Source organism: Tursiops truncatus, chromosome 3 (genome assembly GCF_011762595.2).
Source record: "Tursiops truncatus isolate mTurTru1 chromosome 3, mTurTru1.mat.Y, whole genome shotgun sequence".
Lineage (NCBI taxonomy): Eukaryota > Metazoa > Chordata > Mammalia > Artiodactyla > Delphinidae > Tursiops > Tursiops truncatus.
In genome coordinates, this window is record NC_047036.1 from 65,676,114 (window position 1) to 65,700,126 (window position 24,013).

General features: G+C 36.6%; 1 protein-coding gene across 7 annotated transcripts in view; it reads left to right on the top strand.

Annotated features, from left to right (window-relative positions):
- XRCC4 (X-ray repair cross complementing 4) overlaps window positions 1-24,013 on the top strand; it is a 389,471-nt gene that overhangs the window by 1,793 nt on the left and 363,665 nt on the right. The window contains exon 1 of one of the 7 annotated variants that reach the window (XM_019929740.3): window positions 13,010-13,136. The exons of the other annotated variants lie outside the window; for them this stretch is intronic. The gene's annotated coding sequence lies outside the window, so the exon portion shown is untranslated. Of the gene's footprint in view, window positions 1-13,009; window positions 13,137-24,013 lie in introns of those variants that run through there. 7 annotated transcript variants of the gene reach the window in all.

Genomic DNA, 24,013 nt, shown 5'->3' on the forward strand with positions numbered 1-24,013 from the left:
ATTTCCTTCTTCAAAAATTATTGTCTCTCCTGCATCCAGAAGAGTATTTTTAACTTTGGTTTCATGGGTTCAGTAGGATTGTATGCAAAAATAGTATGTATTTATGTTTTTTTGTGGAGAGAATGCATAGGCTTCCCCAGTATTGTAAGGATTAAATGAGTTATTACAAGTAAGTCATCTAGCCAGGTATTGGACATACACTAAGCACTCAGTAAGGGTTGCCTGTTGTGTGCCTGGCTTGCTTTCTTCACTAAATTAAAAACTCTTTGAAGGGAGGGATAATGGTGGAGGGCTGATTGACTTGCATGTTAGGCACTCAATAAAAGGTTTTTTAAATTAATGGTTTTTAAAATTAAATTGGTATCACTTTTATACCACCAGACCACTTTCTTCCCTCTTCTCTTTTTACTTTGTGTCTAGTATTGATAGCGTTGATTATTTCCTTTTATCTGACTTCCTTTTTTTCCCTCATTCAATGATATTCACATATATTAAAAGACAATGGTTTTACTTAACTCGTTTTCTTTGATCCTCAACTAGTCTCCATAGACTGAGGTTGAAGTTCTTTGTTACCTAGTGTTTGTCTTTGTCCTTTTTTTCCTCCCTCTTTTTTTTTTTTTTTTGTGGTACGTGGGCCTCTCACTGTTGTGGCCTCTCCAGTTGTGGAGCGCAGGCTCAGCGGCCATGGCTCACGGGCCTAGCCCCTCCACGGCATGTGGGATCTTCCCAGACCGGGACACGGGTTCGTGTCCCCTGCATCGGCAGGCGAACTCTCAACCACTGCACCACCAGGAAGGCCTTCCCTCTTTTTAAATTCTCTTTCCCCATGGCTCTTAGATTAAGACCCATAAAATTTTGATTGACCTGCATGTTCTTTCTTTCACCTTAAGAAATACTTCTTTTAACTTTTCTCTACTTCCAACCGCATTTATTTGCTCCTCTGAGCAAAAATCCTTTGAGGAGTTTCTATGCTCCAAGTCCCAATTTCCCTTCTACTGTTCTTTCTTGAGATCCCTTCAACATGGCTATTGCTCCCCCAAATGCTCTTGTTAGTGTCAGCAGTCAGTCTGAAACTGTGAATTGTTCATTTCCATATATCATTGCTATTTCTTGTCTCCAAGCCTTTGCTCGTGCAGCTTCTTCTGCCTGGAATGTGTTTCCTTATCTTTTTCCTTCCACTCCTAAACCTTTTCCACCTTTTAAGATTTACATCAGATATAACTCAAGGAAGCCTCCCCTGAAATTTCAGGCAGGTTAACGTGCTACTTTTCAGATGAGCTCCCACCCTGCCTCTGCACTTTACAAGCTTGTATAATAATTCTCTTTGGGTGTTTCTATCTCACCAGAGAGCTGGGGATATGTCTTACTCATCTTTGAGATATGAAAGCCTGGTACATAGGATGTAGTCAGTGAACATTTTAATGCATTGATGGCATGCCCAAAGTCACTCAGCTACGAAGCCCTAGAGTTTTGATTTCAATCTGAGTCTTCTGAGTATAAAATCAGTGCTTTATTTGCAATACCTTGTTTTCAAGAAAGAAGGTGGCTATCTTCAAGCTAGTTCTTTTTGTACTAGTAGGAGGTAATTAATGCATTTTATAGCCCTGGGCAGTTTGTTCCTTGTCCTTTGTGAAGCTGATGAGAAAGTGAGTTGTGTCTTTTTCTAAAACACTGGCAGAAATCAGTGAACAGAGGGTTATTATAGTCAGCAAATTTTTTTTTTTTTTCCGCGGTACGCGGGCCTCTCACTGTTGTGGCATCTCCCGTTGCGGAGCACAGGCTCCAGACGCGCAGGCTCAGCGGCCGTGGCTCACGGGCCTAGCCGCTCCGCGGCATGTGAGGTCTTCCCGGACCGGGACACGAACCCATGTCCCCTGCATCGGCAGGCGGACTCTCAACCACTGCGCCACGAGGGAAGCCCAGCAAATTTTTAATATTGATAAAATTGGGCTCTTTCTAGAAGAAAAACACCACTGAGACTTTCGTTGCCAAAAGAAAAAATCTGTGTGAGAATTCCTAACTGTTGATGAGGCATTCATGCTTTTACTAGATGCCAGTATTGCCAATAGCTTTAAATTAAACTTTTGCTTTTGTGCTATTGGGAAATCCCAGGGTATTTACAAGGTAGTGCACAGATTTTCTCCCAATGATGGAAATTTGCTCTTAAGATTGAGTTAATGATGGTTAGTTTGTTAACATGATTTCTGATACTTGGCACAAAAGTTAGGTACACTAATTTTGCATATAAAACACTGTTTAATTCTAGATAATGAGCCAGACTTTCCAACTACCTTTTATGGCAGGCATTCTGGATTCAAACTTCTCTCTGAATCTCATCATCATTGTTGCAGTCTGTAAACCAATCTTTTATAAATTTGTCTAGCTTTTAGGACTAACAAAAAAGGAAATAATTTAATTCTATAAATTCTGAAAAGGCTTCGGCAGCTTTCACCCTTAGCAATGGGGTTGAAAATGATGATTAGGCTTGGAATTGCTGCAGTCAAAAACAAGTATTACTTGGAGTACACTCCTGAATTTGTGCCTTGTTTCTTTGAGCTTTACTAACCCTGCAGAAGTGACCAAAATGTTGAAATAAGCAAGGAGTTCAATCTGGTCTTTGTGTGAGAGGATGCTATTAGCTTACTTGTAATTTTGTCTGAACAGTTAGTGAGAATTTTATTGAATAAAGAAAGATCTGGCTCAGTTGGAACAGAAACAAGTGGCTGCCAAGAAATAAGATGCAGCCATTGTTGAAGAGGCTCATCAAAGTGTCCTGACAGTATAAATATTGACATGCTGAGATATGTCAATATTTACCATAGAATTTGGAAGTTGCCAAGTTCCTGTTTAAGAAATGTGACACTAGCATTGAACACAGTATATCAATAAATAAGGAGCATGTCCAAATGAACAGCTGCTCAGAGAAAATCTCAGAGAAAATAGGATAACATCTGTCTAAACTTTAGGGCACTTCAAAAGTTAAATTTAAAAAATTTATTGATGCTTCTTTGATAATTTGTAGGTAGATACATGTATAATATAGTATATTAATATAGTTCTATATGTAGGTTTAACAAGTGTTTTTTTTAAAAATTACAGCATGGTTGCAATTTATAACTTTGTAAATTAGTGGTGCTGTGATACTCATCTCTAAAATGAATAAAAAAAAATCTTGCCATAATATTGTGTTTAGGAACCAACCTCTTCATTTTAAGCATTATTCTTACAGAAATTGGCTCGTCACGCCTTAGGTATTACTTTTGGGAACAAAGTTTGTGCTCTGAGAATTTAGCAATAGAGAAAACATGAGCTTCTGAAGTTTAACTGTAATGAAGAAATTTGTCCTGGTTATTATCTGAAAACTATGTCTCAGAAGAAAATCTGTAGGGTAATGAGCAAGTAAAGTCAGTATGTTTGATTGAGTATCACAGGTCACTGCTGTTAATTCCCATATGAATATCACTGTAATATAACAGAGCACTCGGTGAAAGATAGATGCTTGAAACCTTTATATCAAGTCATTGGAACCACACAAACAATGTTACATCTATTTTGCAGACTTTTAGAAGGTTAAACTTAACATTCTTAGAATAATAATAGTCCAAGCAGTCCTAGAAGAGCATAAACCATGGGTATTGGAACTGGTCCTCTCATTGCTTCTCTTTTCTGATAGCAAAGATTGATGGCTTTTGTACAGTAATCTAATCATGTTACCATATTGTAATGTTATGTTTATATTGTGAACAGTGAATCCAAAGTACAATTGAGGTCATATATTCTTGCAGAAGCTACATTTGTTTCTATAAATAACTTGATAAACATGAAGAAACAGCTTTACTTAGAGGTTCATAAAAGGCTTTTAATCTAATTTCAGTGCATTAAAGACAGAAGCAAAAACACAATTTTAAAATTTAAATTGATTGGATCCCTCTTTTGGGGGGGCTTTGCCAATATTTTGAGGTAAGATGTTGAGTTTTAAGGAGAAAACATTAGAATATTAATTAGTGATTTTTAAAACTTGGGAAACATTTTTTGCCCTGTAACCAAGACTTGAACCTTTGTTTTGAATAGACATATTATGATTTTTTTTTCTAGAATCATTAGCGCCTTATGCAAAATATTTACCAGTTGTCTTCTTGAACCACCTGTTTACTGGTTATTTCTTATGTAGTGACAACAAAGTCCCAGTGTTTTTGAAATGCCATGTGTTTTGGATTTGATAAGAATGGAAGCATATAAAGCTGAAAATGTAAAACTTCCTGTTTGGTATTGAATATTATGTTTAATAGAGTGTTTCCCAAAGTGTGTACTTATACCACTGATGGAGTATATACATTTGCTTACTTACAACTGTTTTGCATGTACTTTGAGATAATTCACATAACCAATGAATGACAATGAAGATTTGTCCTGAAATATGCCTGATTCCAAAGACTGACACAGGTAGCTTAAGGAAAAAGGAATTTCTTGGCCTCACACCTAAAACATTCACAGTTAGATCTAGATTCTGGTGATGCTGAAATCAGATCTGACCACCCCTCAGTTCTACTTTCTGCTCTCTTGGTTTTGTTCCCAACAGCTCCAGTCTTACAGCATCATAACACCAAATCCAGTAGAGAAGAGTATCTATCCTTTATATGCAAATAAAAGTCCTGAAATTGAGCCTTACTGGCCTTAGTTGTCCTAACTTGAATCACGTGCTCATCTTTGAATCAGTTACTGGGGATTAAAATGTAATGTTGGTTTAGCCCGGGTCTGTGTTCTGCTGGAACTTGGGGCCAAAAGTCCGCTTGCTCATAGCCTGTGGATAAGAATAGCAGATGTGAGGGGGGTCACTCGAAGTTTTATTGCTACCAGTAGGGAGTCTGTATTGGGTAACAAAAATCAACAAATTCTCTCTAAATGTTGTGTGAATGAACACTTTTAACCTGAATTGTGGTGGGGCATGGACCAAGACACTGATGGCATTCTCTGACCAATGTTTAGTGACAGCTAATAATACAGAACTCTTCAGTTGAGAATGGAGGAGGAAAAGTATAAACTAGAGTCATTCAAATTGGTACAGATTAAATGAATTCAGCCATTTAAGTTAGAATCGTTTATTGATTACGAGCCAGGAACTATAATAGGTATTTGACTTATATTGTTTAGATAAAAAAATCAAAGATGTCATGAGTCTAATGATGTGCCATAGGATGGGAAATTTTGGAAAGTTTCAGTACAATTATTACTTCTGGTTTCTTTATTGTGGATATTCTGTGCAATCTTAGAATATATTTATGATTCATATTGAATATTTTGTTCAATTAAAATTTTTTACACATTTTGGCCTTAAGACCAAATTACTATTTTTTAAAATATTTGTTTATTTTATTTTATTATTTATTTTCTTTTTATTTTTTGGCTGCGTTGGGTCTTAATTGCGGCACGCGGGATCTTCGTTGAGGCACGCAGGATCTTTTTCGTTGTGGCGTGCGGGCTTTCTCTCTGGTTGTGGTGCATGGGCTCCAGAGTGCATGGGCTCTGTAGTTTGCTGCACGCGGGCTCGGGCTCTAGTTGAGGCGTGCGAGCTCAGTAGTTGTGGTGTATGGCCTTAGTTACCCTGCGGCATGCGGCATCTTAGTTTCCCGACCAGGGATCGAACTCACGTCTCCTGCATTGGAAAGCAGATTCTTTACCACTGGACCACCAGGGAAGTCCAAAGACCAAATTATTAATGTATAGCCGATAAATATTGAAATAATTCAGGTATTTTTATTATCAGCTTTTCAGTTGATTATGCAAAACAGATTTTTTATCCTTAGTATCTTTGATTCATTATTGTATAATAAAATTCAACAATGCATTATGCACTAGTATCCCTAGTGTAATGTTTATCAGATAGGAGTATTTACTAGGACCAATAATGAGTTCCATACTTCTTTAGATAGGCTCCTAAATTTTGAAGTATTAAATTATATATGTAAGAATAAATTTCTAATAGATGACTTTTTCTTTTTTACAGAAGTACCCTATACAAACAATTATCCTGATGGTCAAAGAACACTTTTTTGAAAACACTTTTCTTTTTCCCTCTTTTTCTTTTATTTTATAACATCTTTATTGGAGTATAATTGCTTTACAATGGTGTTAGTTTCTGATTTATAAGAAAGTGAATCAATTATATATATACATATGTTCCCATATCTCTTTCCTCTTGCGTCTCCCTCCCTCCCACCCTCCCTATCCCACCCCTCTAGGTGGTCACAAAGCACCGAGCTGATCTCTTTGTGCTATGTGGCTGCTTCCTACTAGCTATCTATTTTATGTTTGGTAGTGTATATATGTCCATGCCACTCTCTCACTTTGTCCCAGCTTACCAATTTTCTTTTTATACATTTTATTATGGAAAATTTCAAACATATGTAACAGTAGAGAGAATAATGGGTTCCTATTATCTAGCACAACAATTATCAACTCATGGCCCATCTCATTTCATTTATATCTTACTCAAACTTCACTCTTCTTTTCTAAATTATTTTTAAACAATCCCTGACATCATATCACCTGTAAATATTCTAACATGTATCTTTAAAAAGTAAGGACATTGTAGAAAACATAACCACAATTCTATTAACATAGCTTAAAAAATTAACAGTAATTCCGTAGTACTACCAAGTACCTAATCTGTCTTCAAATTCCTCAAATTACTACTTCATAAATTTTAATAGTTTGTTGGTTGAGTCAAGATTTAAATAAGATCTTTAAATTGCAGTTGCTTGTGGCTTTTAAGTCTCTTTTAACTTAAATAGTCCATCCCTCCTCTCCCTTTTGCACTGAAGTTTATTTGTTGAAAAAACTGTCAGTTGCCCCATGAAGTGTCCCACTGTTTAGATTTTGCTGATTGCATCCCTTTAGTGCCATTTAACATGTTCCTTCATCCCTTGTGTTTCCTATAAATCGGAGGTTTGATCTGATTCTGTTGAATTGTTTTTTTTTTTTAGCATGAATATATCATAGGTAATCCTATGTAGAGGTTTATGGCTTTTACCAAGGCAACCAATGGGCTATGAGTTCTTTTTTGTATTGGTTAAGCCAGGGGGTTATGAATTCTTTTCTATTTATATCTCAAAATTTGGCTTTAAGACAGAATTTGTATTAGGAAATAAAAGAAGTCAGAATGTGGGGAAAGGGAAGAGGAATACTTATATATATAGATATGTTTACTGGCCATAAATTTGTCATTACCCTAGTAACTCTTCACTTCTCTAATTTTAAAACAAGTGATGTTAGGAGTTCCTGTCTTGAACCATATAGACTCAAAGAATGTTTTTCTTTAGAATTTCATGAGTTCTCATTAGTAGAAGAAGGATTGGCTCTATACTTTGAAAATTCTGTTTGTGGTTAGAATAATCTAAAATAAGGCAGTTGTTTGTAGAGAAGGTATAGTAAAGTTGTATAAAGAACTTTCCCTCTACTATTTGAAGTCTGTACCTGGGTTATTTTGGGTTATACATCGGGTCATGATTTAGATTTGTGTTAATACATTGTGATACTTTGTTCATAGGATAAGGAAAAGCAATTCAGTACCTTGATAGTATAAAATGAGAAAATTCAGAGAGAGGCTGAGAGCTAAGAAGTAGAGTTAAATATGAGACTCATAAAGAGGCTGTCTAGGGTTGAGACACTTTTAAGGCAGTGTGTTGGATAGACCTAGTTTTGAATACACTTCTATCTTTACTACACCTGCTGAATTTCAGTTTTCTTGTTTTTAGAATGGTTCTGAAGATTAAAACAATATATGTAAAATTCTCAGCACAGTTCATGACATATGCTTAGTTCATTTTTGTTCCACTCCCTCACTGACAACCATATACCTTGAGTTTTTAGGATAAATTAATGACTTAATAAAGTGCTATCTGTATCCTACATTTTAATTAGCTATATATGTACCTTAATTTTTCTGTGTTTACCTAGTTGTTTTTGTTCTCAGATTATTACCACCTTCTTTTTCATTTTGTCCTGAGTCTAAGAACCTCCTTAGATATTAAACCAGATATACCTGAACTGAATGTTTTCATCTAACTCTCTAACCATGATCTTCATGTCCTAGAATAGTCTAACTTGATTGAATCTTATTGGCCATCAGTTAAATAGATATCTCTATTACAGATAATTTCCAAACAAGGTTTAACCAAAAATTAGGCATTTCCAAATAACAGCAGTTCTGTAAAATTGGTCATGGTCATCGTTTGTCTGTGTTTTCTGAGCAAGCAAGATACCATACTAAAAGACACAAAAAATTTAATATGATTTTGTTTTTGAAAATTTGATCATTTATTTTGATGTACATCTTTATTTAGTTTGGAGCTAGGTCCCTTTTTAAAATCAAAAGCATTTATATCAGTGGGCATCTTCGTGGATATTTTCTGTTATGTTTCATTGGACATTCTTGTATCTTGGCCAAAGAGGAGTATTCATGCAGGAAGATATGAATTTACTAATATGTGTTTCACTTGTCAATTAAAGATAATTTTCAAGGCATTGGATTACATTGTTGTTGTTTTAGTGAATCTACTAGTTTATTATTGGAATTTTATTTTATAAACATTGGATTCCTCATATGGACATATTCTTAATATCTCTTGTTTTTGTTTATTCTGGGCCTGTAATTTTTTTTTTTTACATTATAAAATGTAGCAACTTCATATATCATCTTCCATGTATTTAAGGTATCTCTTCCTTACTTTTTTATTATTACTTTAGTTCCCATCTAGCAAAATTATATACTACCTTGTATTTTAGTTATAATTTTGTAGAACTCTATTTTATCGTGTTCTTGTAACTGGATTAAAAGCTTCTGAGGGAAGGCATCATTCCTTTTTTTTTTTTTTTTTTTTAATCTGCTGGAGTTCTTATTTGGCTTCCTCAGTGAATGTTTGACTGGTAATGGAATGGACTTTTTTTAACTGGCTTCCCTCAAATTGATGTCAGTTCATTATTTCAATTTATGGAAAAGTTTTGGTTTTGTTCTATGTACTAAGTGACTCTGAAACTAACTTTGAATGGCTTTTCAGATCAGCTTTTTAAATTCTTCATTGCAAAATTAAACTTCTCTTCCACAAAGTAGCTTCATTTGTTACTATTTTATTAATTCTTTGGGAAAAGTGTTTGTTTAAAAAATAATTATTTCTTTTATTTTCTAAAGAATGTGATATTTCCAACTTCTTCCTAATGAGAAAAATCATCACTGATGACTCTGTAGTTTGAATTTTGTTGATGACTTTCATTGTTTTATAGGATGAACATCTCTGATTCAGTGCTATTTCAGAATCTTTTTAGGATTTAGTTTCAAAATTGATGTTTTGTTGTAGTCAGAAAAAGACAATGGATTGATTAATCTTTCTGATTAATATGGTAATGCAAAGAGGCTCTTTCTTAGCTATGTGACCTTATTTTTTTGCTGCCTGCTACAGATATTGGCTGCCAGACACTGCCATTCCACACTGTAGGAGCACAGCCTCCAAAATTCTGATACCTTAATAACAAATGACTTTTAATCTAGGTCAACTTCATTGCTTGCTTTATTCAAATGTTGTAGAGGTCAAACCATAGGAAGTCAGCAGAGTGGTACTAGAATTCTGAAGCTATCAAAATTCCATTTCAGAGTCAGAAGCTATATACTCTAAACTCACTGTTGAGTGATTCAATGGGCATAATTCAGCTCAGGCCCTCTTCCATCGGGAGGAAGAGCTGGAAGAATCTCTCTGAACATGATGATCCTGATATCTTCCCTATATTAGACCTTCTTTCTTTTTTCTCCAGTTGGGGAATAAGATGATTGACAGCTGGGATCCTTGGAGGCTGATCATAACTGCTTTCAATGCTTCTGGACCTTGAAAGGATGGATAGATATTCACAGGTATAGACTAGAGGTAGATATTTTAGGAGAGGGAATAGCATAAGCAAAAGGGCAGTTGCAAGGGTGGATTCAGAATTCCTACTCAGCCTTTAGGTCTTAGATCTCATTTCCTCTAGAAAGCTTCCCAAGACTGGCAGTCTGGGTGTGTCTGATCTGGGTTCCCCTGTTGCCTCTTACTACCTCTTTATGGCTCTTAACCTCAATGTTTTGTAACATGTGTTTATTTGACTTTCTATTCATGAGAGTATAAATGTTCTGAGGTCAGGGGATATGGCTATTTTATTCATAGGTCTATTCCCAGCACCTAGCATAGTACCTGTTGTCTGGCAGGATCTAAATAAATATTTATGCATGACTTGTCATATTTCAAAAGTCACTTATTTTGTGAGAGGCCAATCTGGGCCTCTTTATCCAGTGACATTAGAAAAGACCAGATTTCTCAGGTAAAGTTTCCCTATTCCAAGAGCTTGGGGACAAAAGACTTGATTTCCGATTTAGTAGAGGATATACACCAATAGCCTTAAATAAAGCTGGACTAAGGCTATTTTGTTTGGCACATTAGGGTGTTTTCCAGCACCAATAACCAATTCTCCAGTTCTCCAATACCAACTAGGTGTCCAAAAATTCAATTTAATTCTTACACTGCCTACCTGGAGTTAGTGTCAGTTTTCATAGGTTAAAGGGTTCAGTCCCACAAGACTGCCTTCACTTCAGATGCCAGTTGCAAGTCCCGGGTCATCCATACTTCTGACCTGCCATAAATTGGGGGTTCCCATGACCATCTCCTCAGGTTTGATAATTTACTAGAATGGCTTACAGAACTCAGGAAAACACTAAAACACTTTACTTTTATTTACTGGTTCAGTAAAAAAGATACGACTGAGGAACAGCTGGAAGAGATGCATAGGACAAGGTATAGGTTAGGGTGCAGAGCTTCAGTGCATTGACTGGGCAAGCTGCTCTCCCAGTACTTTGATATGTTTACCAACCCAGAAGCACCCCTCCCCCAATTTCTTTGTTCCAGAGTTTTAATAGAGCTCAATCTCCAGCTCCACACCCCTCTCTGGAGTTGAGGTGGGGGTGAGGCTGAAAGTGCCAACCCTTTAATCTTTTGGCCTTTCTGGTGACCAGCCACATCCTGAGGCTATCTAGTGACCCCACCCTAAGTCACCTCATTAGCATAAGCACTGGTATGATTGAAAGGGGCTCTTCATGAAAAACAAAAGACACTCCTGGTGTTAGGACTTGTACTCTTCTAAATTGTACAAGGCTTGATTTAAATTTTAGGGGTACAAAGTTTCAATTCAATTTGAGAATGCATCACATAAGGGGACTCAGAATTGAATCTTTTCTTTGATCTTGGAATCTCCTCCCACTAGAGTTATCCACAATATGTTCAGGGATGTGCTTGAAAATGACTCAGACTCAGCAATTACAGCATGGGAGATAAGTATGTAATTATTCGTCCAGTTAGGTATGTTAAGTAATCATGTGCCATTTATAACTTAGTATTATTTGAACCATGTGAAATTGCCATTTTTTTATAGGTTAAAAAATGTGCAATTTCATATGGTTCCTAATATTTTTGTTTGGCTGAATTAGGTAGGGTCACCAATTGAGGATATGTTGTAGGTTTTTTTTTCAGGGTTAACTCTCATTTGTACCCCAGTCTTACCATTCATCCCCTTGTTTGCCATTAGAAAATAGGCAGATAAATGGGTGTAGTTTTAAGTAAATGGTGGATTTGTGAGTGGGGGAAACGTATAGTACAAGTCTTGTTTCTTTTCCATGCAAGTGCTTTTAGTTACATTTCAGTTCTGAGCAGCACATTTTTCTAGTAGAAAAGGCTTGAATCTTTTGATCTTTTTGATCAGGCCACCCAAGATGTCTATTCTCTTGATTTGTACATCCCCTGCTTAACCAGTGCCTGCTTCACCTACACCCTCCTCACAGGACTAACCTTCTTACATACGTGCCCCTGCCCCAGCTAGTGATTGTTTACATCAAGGGGCAGTGAGGGGCCGGTGCCCCTCTGCTAGTTTCCCTGGTAGTTGAGGAGCCCACCTGATGTCAGTTTCCCCTATAACTGGGAACCTCCCCCTTCCCACCCCCCTGGAGCGAAGCCTGCCATCACATCCTACCTGCTGTCTGCCACACTTGGTGAGGTGTTGCTCCAGGATCTTGCTTCAGACATGTAAGCTCCCCTTATACATTAAACCACTCATGTCTCTGTTACTGACTCCAGGCTCTGTCTTCGGTCTTGAAGCTGGGCAAGTACAGGCCTTGCAGGCCTGCATGGTGTAGCCCAACAACTGTGTGTAAGCTTAACTGATGGTGTTTCATAGGAACCTCTTCACTCTTTCTGAAATTAAAATATGAGAGAGGGTCAAAGTTTTGAGGCTTAAGAAATCATAATTGTTAAATTCTTAATGAAAAAATACTGTTGCTTAAGCTAATACTATATTTGAGGTACTATCTTACTTCTTCATTTCTGTTAAGTGTCTTTCTCATATGAAACTGCAATCAGAATGGAAGTATTGTTGTGAACATTTAGAAAGTTTCCAAAATGTTAAGTATACTCTCATTCTTTCTGCCAAGGTTGTTTGTAATCAAGAGTGTCCATTTGATGAATATAAAGGAAATCATAGTCTTGGAACTTTGAGTCCAATTCTAGGTGTTAGATTTTATGTGGGAAATTTATTCAGGCCATTTTATTGTTTTTTAATACTCACTTCATTGGGTAAGAGAAAAGAAAGGAGAGGAAGTGGAATTTGAACGAATCACTGAAACTAATGATTATTAATGGTGTTTGTAAAAGATAAGCAGAGGAAATGAACAGTAATATATTTGGAATGCCAGCAGCTGGCATTCCATACTCATAAGAGATAATTGAGAATAGTCTGTAACCATGGCAAAGATACTTTAGGTTTAGACTTATTTTATTGTTCTAATGCTTTATTCCTGAAGCATCAGATTGTTTATTTAATGTCTTCCTTGAATATCAGCTGTATATTACAAGTGTTTGAACAAGATTATACCAACAGTCTTAATTATATTTTGCTCTTACTTAGGTTAACCAACCATCCTAGTTTGCCTGGGGTTGTTGGGAGATTTCCTAGGACATGGGACTTTCAGTGTTAAAACCGGGAAAATCTCAGGCAAGCCTGGACAGATGGTCACCTTACTTTCATTTCAAATTTAATCGAATGGAGAAAATCCTGACATAATTAGAAAGGTATTTAAGAATCCTGTAAATTCTTTACCCTTAAAGTTTAGAAAATTCTAACTTGAAAACATTATTTCAGGAAAGCATTTCTTCTACAGAAGGTTAGTTTTGTTTTAATTGCTTTGGAAATTTAAAGGTAAATTGATTTTGTGGTCATTTTTCGAAAAGACCTTAATTTACCCTTTGGTCACATAGATAACAACCAGCAAATCGACATGCTATTAATAATGAAAATGCTAGGAATAAATTATTAATTAAAAAATACTCAGTGTGGGAATTCTGATAAGATAAACAGGAATTGTCACTGCTTTTAAAGAAGTTCTGAACAAATAAAATAGTCTTCTTTTCTGAAATTGTTACGTGATGTTTGTCTTTAAGTAGCCCAGTCAGTGGCTGTTGTATAAACCTTTCTTTCCTTTTTATATATCCTTGAATTTTTGTAACATGATAAACTTTAAAAAAATTTATCACCACACTTTTGGTTTACAATTTATATTTTTTTCTTTTCCTCATTTTTAAAAAAAGGAAGGTCAAACAAAATAATGTGATCAGGAATCTAATTACAGACTATTAACAGCATGTGCTGTGTGCTAATCTTTATTCTGAACTCACTTTAGTTATCAGCCTACTTTTCTCAACAAGGGGGCACTTAAGTTAATTGCTTCATTAGAAACATGCTTTTAGCCCTTTCTGATCCATAAGTAGGACTCCTTGGCAGAGCTGCAGAAGTTTGAACACCTGCAGCCCAAGCAGCTTGAAAGGAAGCCATAACTCACTATATAGGAAAATAAAAGAAGCTCAAGTTCAAAATGGTGTTATCAATGATACAGTGTTGTCACTAACTTGAGCTGACCTAAGAGAATTGGCTTCTGCATTGCTTCTTATCAGCATCCAAAAGGGCATACAAAATTCTTTGTAAACTAATTTAAAAAGTGTCTTGTTTATTCAGAAGCAACTGTGAATGGTATTTGTTCAGAGTCTAGATCACATCAGCCAACAACTTATTTCTCTTCTAAGAGAGAAGCCAAGTATCAAAGACACAAAGTACTAAAGATAAGCTTCTCAATTCTCAACTGTTCTGAGCTCTCAATAAAGCTACTGATGTACAAATTGGGGTGGGACCCAACTGTTTCCACCTGCAGGCTTGTCTTAGATCCTTGGCTCTGGCTGGGAGAGGTGCTGATACTAGTCTGACCTTTAGTGCCCTTAGAAAACAAAACACAGGCTTTCTTATGGCCCTAATCAATCATTCCTTCTGAAAATTCCATCCCCTTTCTTCAAGTACTAGTCTTGGGGCAAAAAACCCATGGCTGACTATTCCCATTTACAGTGCTGGTGAAAGCAAAGAGATCCTTGATTCGCTCTTACGGAATCTTAAAAGACATTACAAGTCATCCTTTTTCCTGTTTCTATGGTGGAGTCTTAGATGTTTTGTATTTGATATTTAATGAGAGGATGACCTCAGTAAGTAAAAGAATGAAGTGCTTTCAAAGCTGGTTCAAATAGTATATTATCAGGAAATTAAGACTCAGTTGATATAAAAAAAACATTTATAAGGCTATTGAGGCATAAAATACTTATAGGATACTGAGTTGTCACATTTGAGCTATTAATATGTTAAGTCCCTAAGCGTGGCCCACAGGTAGCATCCAAAATTTCAAATCTGAGTTAACTAGAATAGAATCTTTAAAATAAAATCGTTTAGTTTCTGTGATGAGTATCTAGAGTTAATCAGAAAATTGGAAAATATTTGAAACATGAATAATTCAAAGATGTTAGAACTAATCTGACCCCTAAATGTCTTTTTTAACATTATTATGATTAAAGCCTTTTATATGATTGTGAAAGTAGGATTTACTGATAGGCATCTGGAATATTGAATTTCAAATTAACTTGTTTCTATAATTAGAAATTTGTCACTTGTTTCAAACGTGCTAAGAAATAACAGTGAAACCAATTGCTGTTTTAGAGTAATTCTAAGTTTCATTAATGCTAAAAATAGCCAGGGTTCTTCCGCCACATTTAAGAAAAAATAATCTGTGTAAGTGTGTGTGTATCTTTGTGTGTGCATATAAATTCTATACAGGCAAAAAACTTCATCAGTAGTTTCCATTACCTTCTTCCCTCCCAGAATTGTGGTTTTGGGCCCATTAGAATTATGTAAGCCTCTAAGTATGTCTTTTTCAATGATTGGCATAGAAAAACAGTAACACATATTTTCCAGTAATTTTCGAATTTAAGAATTGCAGACCATGTGGATAATTTACTGCATGTTAAGTGTATTGACTAATTGATCTAAAGAAAATATTTACAAGTGGATGAAGCATTTCAGAATTAAGTACATCTAGGCAAAGAAGACCTCAATGTAGGAAAAATTTTTGATTAAGTGAAATATTTAAAAATAATTATATTTTTTCAGTAATTATGATGTAAAATCTACAAATTTCATATTTAAAAACTATTAATATAATTGATGTGGCTACAAGTATGGTTATTTTATAACTGTCTTTTTCTTCTGGGAAGAAGAATAATTTTCTGAGTAAACGTTAGGTAGATATTAGAATTATTGCTAACTTACCAATTTAGAGGTATCTTACACTGTTTTTTTTTTTTCGAATTTTGGAATTTTATTTTATTCATTTTTTTATACAGCAGGTTCTTATTAGTTGTCCATTTTATACATTTTAGTGTATACATGTCAGTCCCAATCTGCCAGTTCATCACACCCCCACCCCCACCCCCACCCCACGCTGCTTTCCCCCTTTCGTGTCCATACATTTGTGCTCTACATCTGTGTCTCAGTTTTTGCCCTGCAAACCCGTGCATCTGTACCATTTTTCGAGTTTCCACATATAGGCGTTAATATACGATATTTTTTTCTCTTTCTGACTTACTTCACTCTGTATGACAGTCTCTAGATTCATCCACGTCTCTACAAATAACCCGATTTCGTTCCTTTTTATGGCTGAGTAATATTCCATTGTGTATATGTACCACATCTTCTTTATCCATTCATCTGTCGATGGGCATTTAGGTTACTACCATGACCTAGCTATTGTAAATAGTGCTGCAGTGAACATTGGGATGCACGTGTCTTTTTGAATTATGTTTTTTTCTGGGTATATGCCCAGTAGCAGGATTGCTGGGTCATATGGTAATTCTATTTTTAGGTTTTTAAGGAACCTCCATACTGTTCTCCATAGTGGCTGTATCAATTTACATTCCCACCAACAGTGCAAGAGGGTTCCCTTTTCTCCACACCCTCTCCAGCATGTGTTGTTTGTAGATTTTCTGATCATGCCCATTCTAACTGGTGTGAGGGGATACCTCCTTGTAGTTTTGATTTGCATTTCTCTAATAATTAGTGATGTTGAGAAGCTTTTCATGTGCTTCCTGGCCATCTGTATGTCTTCTTTTGAGAAATGTCTATTTAGGTCTTCTGCACATTTTTGGATTGGGTTTGTGTTTTTAATATTGAGCTGCATGAGCTGTTTATATATTTTGGAGATTAATCCTTTGTCCATTGATTCATTTGCAAATATTTTCTCCCATTCTGAGGGTTGTCTTTTCGTCTTGTTTATAGTTTCCTTTGCTGTGCAAAAGCTTTGAAGTTTCATTAGGTCCCATTTGTTTATTTTTGTTTTTATTTCCATTACTCTAGGAAGTGGGTCAAAAAAGATCTTGCTGTGATTTATGTCAAAGAGTGTTCTTCCTATCTTTTCCTCTAAGAGTTTTATAGTGTCTGGTCTTACATTTAGGTCTCGAATCCATTTCCATTTTTTTTTTTTTTTTTGGGTTACGTGGGCCTCTCACTGTCGTGGCCTCTCCTGTTGTGGAGCACAGGCTCCGGACGTGCAGGCTCAGTGGCCATGGATCATGGGCCTAGCCACTCCGCAGCATGTGGGATCTTCCCGGACCGGGGCACGAACCCGTGTCCCCTGCATTGGCAGGCAGACTCTCAACCACTGCGCCACCAGGGAAGCCCTCGAATCCATTTTGAGTTTATTTTTGTGTATGGTGTTAGGGAGTGTTCTAATTTCATTCTTTTACATGCAGCTGCCCAGTTTTCCCAGCACCACTCATTGAAGAGACTGTCTTTTCTCCATTGTATATCCTTGCCTCCTTTGTCATAGATTAGTTGATCATAGGTGCATGGGTTTATCTCTGGGCTTTCTATCTTGTTCTATTGATCTCTATTTCTGTTTTTGTGCCAGTACCATATTGTCTTGATTACTGTAGCTTTGTAGTGTAGTCTGAAGCCAGGGAGTCTGATTCCTCCTGCTCTGTTTTTTCCCCTCAAGACTGCTTTGGCTATTCGGGGTCTTTTGTGTCTCCATACAAATTTGAAGATTTTTTTTCTAGTTCTGTAAAAATGCTATTGGTAATTTGATGGGGATTGCATTGAATCTGTAGATTGCTTTGGGCAGTATAGTCATTTTCACAATATTGATTCTTCCAATCCAAGAACATGGTATATCTCTCCATCTGTTTGTATCATCTTTAATTTCTTTCATCAGTGTCTTATAGTTTTCTGCATACAGGTCTTTTGTCTCCCTAGGTAGGTTTATTCCTAGGTATTTTATTCTTTTTGCTGCAGTGGTAAATGGGAATGTTTCCTCAATTTCTCTTTCAGATTTTTCGTCATTAGTGTATAGGAGTGCAAGAGATTTCTGTGCATTAATTTTGTATCCTGTAACTTTACCAAATTCATTGATTAGCTCTAGTAGTTTTCTGGTGGCATCTGTAGGTTTCTCTATGTATCATGTCATATGCAAACAGTGACAGTATTACTTCTTCTTTTCCAATTTTTATTCCTTTTATTTCTTTTTCTTCTCTGAATGCCATGGTTAGGACTTCCAAAACTATGTTGAATAATAGTGGCAAGAGTAGACATCCTTGTCTTGTTACTCATCTTCGCGGAAATGCTTTCAGTTTTTCACCATTGACAATGATATTTGCTGTGGGTTTGTCGTATACAACCTTTATTATGTTGAGGTAGGTTCCCTCTATTTCCACTTTCTGGAGAGTTTTTATCATAAATGGGTGTTGAATTCTTTTGAAAGCTTTTTCTGCATCTATTGAGATGATCATATGGTTTTTCTTCTTCAATTTGTTAATATGGTGTATCACTTTGATTGACTTGCGTCTGTTGAAGAATCCTTGCATCCCTGGGATAAATCCCACTTGATCATGGTGTATGATCCTTTTAATGTGTTGGTGGATTCTGTTTGCTAGTATTTTGTTGAGGATTTTTGCATCTATGTTCATCATTGATATTGGTCTATAATTTTCTCTTTTTTGTGATACCTTTGTCTGGTTTTGGTATCAGAGTGATGTTGGCCTCATAGAATGAATTTGGGAGTGTTCCTTCCTCTGCAATATTTTGGAAGAGTTTGAGAAGGATTGGTGTTAGCTCTTCTCTAAATGTTTGATAGAATTCACCTGTGAAGCCATCTGGTCCTGGACTTTTGTTTGTTGGAGGATTTTTAATCACAGTTTCAATTTCATTACTTGTGATTGGTCTGTTCATATTTTGTATTTCTTCCTGGTTCAGACTTCGAAGGTTATACCTTTCTAAGAATTTGCCCATTTCTTCCAGGTTGTCCATTTTATTGGCATAGAGTTGCTTGTAGTAGTCTCTTAGGATGCTTTGTATTTCTGTGGTGTCTATTGTAACTTCTCCTTTTTCATTTCTAATTTTATTGATTTGAGTCCTCTCCCTCTTTTTCTTGATGAGTCTGGCTAATGGCTTATCAATTTTGTTTATCTTCTCAAAGAACCAGCTTTTAATTGTATTGATCTTTGCTATTGTTTCTATTTATTTATTTCTGCTCTTACCTTTATGATTTCTTTCCTTATGCTAACTGGGTTTTGTGTGTTGTTTCTCTAGTTCCTTTAGGTGTAAGGTTAGATTATTTAAGATTCTTCTTGTTTCTTGAGGTAGGCTTGTATTGCTATAAACTTCCCTCTTAGAACTGCTTTTGCTGCATCCCATAGGTTTTGGATCATCGTGTTTTCATTGTCATTTATCTCTAGGTATGTTTTAATTTCCTCTTTGATTTCTTCAGTGATCTCTTGGTTATTTAGTAACGTATTGTTTAGCCTCCATATGTTTGTGTCTTTTACGTTTTTTTTCCCCTGTAATTGATTTCTAATCTCATAGCGTTGTGGTCAGAAGAGATGCTTGATATGATTTCAGTTTTCTTAAATTTACTGAGGCTTGATTTGTGACCCAAGATGTGATCTATCCTGGAGAATGTTCCGTGTGTACTTGAGAAGAAAGTGTAATCTGTTGTTTTTGGATGGAATGTCCTATAAATATCAATGAAATCTATCTGGTCTGTTGTGTCATTTAAACCTTGTGTTTCCTTATTAATTTTCTGTTTGGGTGATCTGTCCATTGTTGCAAGTGAGGTGTTAAAGTCCCCCACTATTACTGTGTTACTGTTGATTTCCTATTTTATAGATGTTAGCAGTTGCCTTATATATTGAGGTGCTCCTATGTTGGGTGCATATATTTTTATAATTGTTATATCTTCTTCTTGGATTGATCCCTTGATCTTTATGTAGTGTCCTTCCTTGTCTCTTGTAACATTCTTTATTTTAAAGTCTATTTTATCTGATATGAGTTTTGCTACTCCAGCTTTCTTTGATTTCCATTTGCATGGAATATCATTTTCCATCCCCTCACTTTCAGTCTGTATGTGTCCCTAGATCTGAAGTGGGTCTCTTGTAGACAGCATATAGATGGGTCTTGTTTTTGTATCCATTCAGCGAGCCTGTTTCTTTTGGTTTGAGCATTTGATCCACTCACGTTTAAGGTAATTATCGATATGTATGTTCCCATTAGCATTTTTCTTAATTGTTTTGGGTTTGTTTTTGTAGGTCCTTTTCTTCTGTTGTGTTTCCCACTTAGAGAAGTTCCTTTTAGCATTTGTTGTAGAGCTGATTTGGCAGTGCTGAATTTTCTTAGCTTTTGCTTGTCTGTAAAGCTTTTGATTTCTCCATTGAATCTGAATGAGATCCTTGCCGGGTAGAGTAATCTTGGTTGTAGATTCTTCCCTTTCATCACTTTAAGTGTATCATGCCACTCCCTTCTGGCTTGTAGAGTTTCTGCTGAGAAATCAGCTCTTAACCTTATGGGAGTTCCCTTGTATGTTATTTGTCGTTTTTCCCTTGCTGCTTTTAATAATTTTTCTTTGTCTTTAATTTTTGCCAGTTTGATTACTATGTGTCTTGGCATGTTTCTCCTTGGGTTTATCCTGTATGGGACTCTATGCACTTCCTGGACTTTGGTGGCTATTTCCTTTCCCATGTTAGGGAAGTTTTCGACTATAATCTCTTCAGATATTTTCTCGGGCCCTTTCTCTCTCTCTTCTCCTTCTGGGACCCCTATAATGTGAATGTTGTTGCATTTAATGTTGTCCCAGAGGTCTCTTAGGCTGTCTTCATTTCTTTTCATTCTTCTTTCTTTATTCTATTCTGCAGCAGTGAATTCCACCATTCTGTCTTCCAGGTCACTTATCCGTTCTTCTGCCTCAGTTATTCTAATATTGATTCCTTCTAGTGTAGTTTTCATTTCAGTTATTGTATTGTTGATCTCTGTTTGTTTGTTTTTTAATTCTTCTCGATCTTTGTTAAACATTTCTTGCATCTTCTCGATCTTTGCCTCCATTCTTTTTCCGAGGTCCTGGATCATCTTCACCATCATTGTTCTGAATTCTTTTTCTGGATGGTTGCCTATCTCTACTTCATTTAGTTGTTTTTCTTGGGTTTTATATTTTTCCTTCATGCAGTACAAATCTGTCTGACTGTTCATGTTGTCTATGTTTCTGTGAATGTGGTTTTTGTTCCACATGCTGCAGGATTGTGGTTCTTCTTGCTTCTGCTCTCTGCCCTCTGGTGGATGAGGCTATCTAAGAAGCTTGTGCAAGTTTACTGATGGGAGGGACTGGTGGTAGGTAGAGCTGGCTGTTGCTCAGGTGGGCAGTGCTCAGTAAGACTTTAATCCACTTGTCTGCTGATAGGTGGGGCTGGGTTCCCTTCCTGTTGGTTGTTTGGCCTGGGGCGACCCAACACTGGAGCCTACCTGGGCTCTCTGGTGGGGCTAATGGCAGACTCTGGGAGGTCTCATGCCAAGGAGTACTTCCCAGAACTTCTGCTGCCAGTGTCCTTGTCCTCACGGTAGGACACAGCCACGCCCTGCCTCTGCAGGAGACTTTCCAACACTAGCAGGTAGGTCTGTTTCAATCTCCTGTGGGGTTACTGCTCCTTCCCCTGCACCCCGATGCGCACACTACTTTGTGTGTGCCCTCCAAGAGTGGAGTCTCTGTTTCCCCCAGTCCTGTCAAAGTCCTGCAATCAAATCCCACCTGCCTTCAAAGTCTGATTCTCTAGGAATTCCTCCTCCCATTGCTGGACCCCCAGGTTGGGAAGCCTGACATGGGGCTCAGAACCTTCATTCCAGTGGGTGGACTTCTGTGGTATAAGTGTTCTCCAGTTTGTGAGTCATCTACCCAGCAGTTATTGGATTTGATTTTATTGTGATTGTGCCCCTCCTACCTTCTCACTGTGGCTTTTCCTTTGTCTTTGGATGTGTGGTATCTTTTTTGGTGAATTCCAGTGTCTTCCTGTCGATGATTGTTCAGCATTTAGTTGTGATTCTGGTGCTCTCGCAAGAGGCAGTAAGAGCATGTCCTTCTACTCCACCATCTTGAAGCAATCTCATTACACTGTTAATTTTAGATTTTTTTCTATCATTCTGGAAGTTTCTCTGCTTCCTTGTGCTTTTTTCTGTAAGATAGTACAGCTCTAGCCTTCTATAATTAAGCATGCCTCTCATCCCCCAGAAGATAGAGAAGTTAGTTTTGTTTTGTGAAGAGTTCTGACAGAATGAGTTGTTTTGATTTTCATATTCATTCGTTAATTGAGAAAAATATGATGCTTTATTTAGGAGAACATAATAGTTTTAAATTGAGAAAGCAAATTAAAATGATTTAAAAATTTGGCTTTTATTAAAACTTATTAGTTATCAATGAAATGTCAATTAATAATTTACCTTTGGATTGTCACAACATAGTATTTATATTGGTCATAAAAATTTGAGGCAATTTTATACTCTTACCTTTTTTAGGGTCACCTAGTAAGAGATTCATGCTATGTGATTAAAGAATAATTCTCTCTAGTTTTTCATCTTTGAAATGTGTGCTTTGTTCCTCATTTTGACTTTTTATAATGTTTTTTCTTTGCATATTTGTAATTTTTAGGGTATTCCTTTAGTTTTGTTAGCATCTATAGCTTAAGTATCTCTTAATGAAGTGTACATGGGCAAAGGATATTCCAGTATTAGAAAAAATATAGTTTTTTGCTTTGAACTAAATAGTATGTGGCATATTGTAGTCTGGTAAGTTTGAGGTCAATCTGGGCAAGATTCTAGAGTGAATTACTGGAAGAACAGTTTTCGAATTAATAGGAAAATAACTTGTAATCAGTAGAAATGAGAGTGGGATCACTAAGAAAAATGTCTGTCTTAATTTCTTTCCCCTCCCCTCCCCTCCCCTCCCCTCCCCTCCCCTCCTCTTCTTTTCTTTTCTTTTCTTTTCTGTACGAGGGCCTCTCACTGTTGTGGCCTCTCCCGTTGCGGAGCACAGGCTCTGGACGCACAGGCTCAGCAGCCATGGCTTACGGGCCCAGCCGCTCCGTGGCATGTGGGATCTTCCCGCACCGGGGCACGAACCCATGTCCCCTGCATGGGCAGGCGGACTCTCAACCACTGCGCCACCAGGGAAGCCCCTTCTTTTCTTTTTTTTAATAGCACTCCTAGACTTGCAGAGTAAGTAGGTTTTACGAAGGACCATCTTGATATCCTTGTGACTTAAATGGAGGTGTCAGCAGTACACCCGCCTAGTAGTAGTGATTGATGTCTAAGAGAGGCTTGTTTCTAATGGCAAGCCACAGAAGTTTATGCTTGAGCTTGTTCTGCTCAACATTTTACATAAATGATTTTAATACTCAGAAGCAAGGTTTATTAAACTTTTAAATGGCAGGGTCAGCAAGAGATTATAAATGTGCTGGATCACAGTAACAGAATCACTATTCAGTGTAACCTTGACAAGCCAAGTGTATAATATTTGAAATTGCACACCTGCAAAGAATGAACAAAACAAAAATTGAACCTTGTACACATATTCGGTCAAATGATTTATGACAAAAGTAACAGCATTGCAGTAGGAAAGGGTAGTCTTTAATAAATAATACTTGGTCAATTTGATATCCATGTGGAAAAAATATATTTTGATCCCTCCTGACAATTGATGTACAAAAATCAATTCCAGATGGATTGTAGATCTAAGTGTGAGAGGTACAATTATAAAGCTCTTAGATAAACGTAGGAGAACATCTTGGTGACCAAAGAGTTCTTAAGTAGTACAGAAAAAGTATAACTATAACACACAGATTTTGATAAATTTTAACTTCATGAAAATTAAGAACTTCTTTTCATCCAAAGTTACCATTATGAGAGTGAAAAGATAACTTACAGAATGGTAGAACTGTACATATATCTGTAAAAGGATTCATAATCCAAAAAGTAAAGAACAAAACAAAAAGAAAATAATATATCAGTAAGAACATCAATAAGAAAAATACAACTGAATAAGAACATTAGCAAGATTTAACAGATACTCCACAAAACAGGATGTTCAAATGCACAATCAAGATATGAAAAGGACTCAGCATCATTAATTATCAGGGAAATGTGAATAAACCATTGTGTAATACTACATACCCACCAAAATGGCTAAAATTAAAAAGATGAGAGTCCGCCTGTCCATGCAGGGGACACGGGTTCGTGTCCCGGTCCAGGAAGATCCCACATGCTGTGGAGC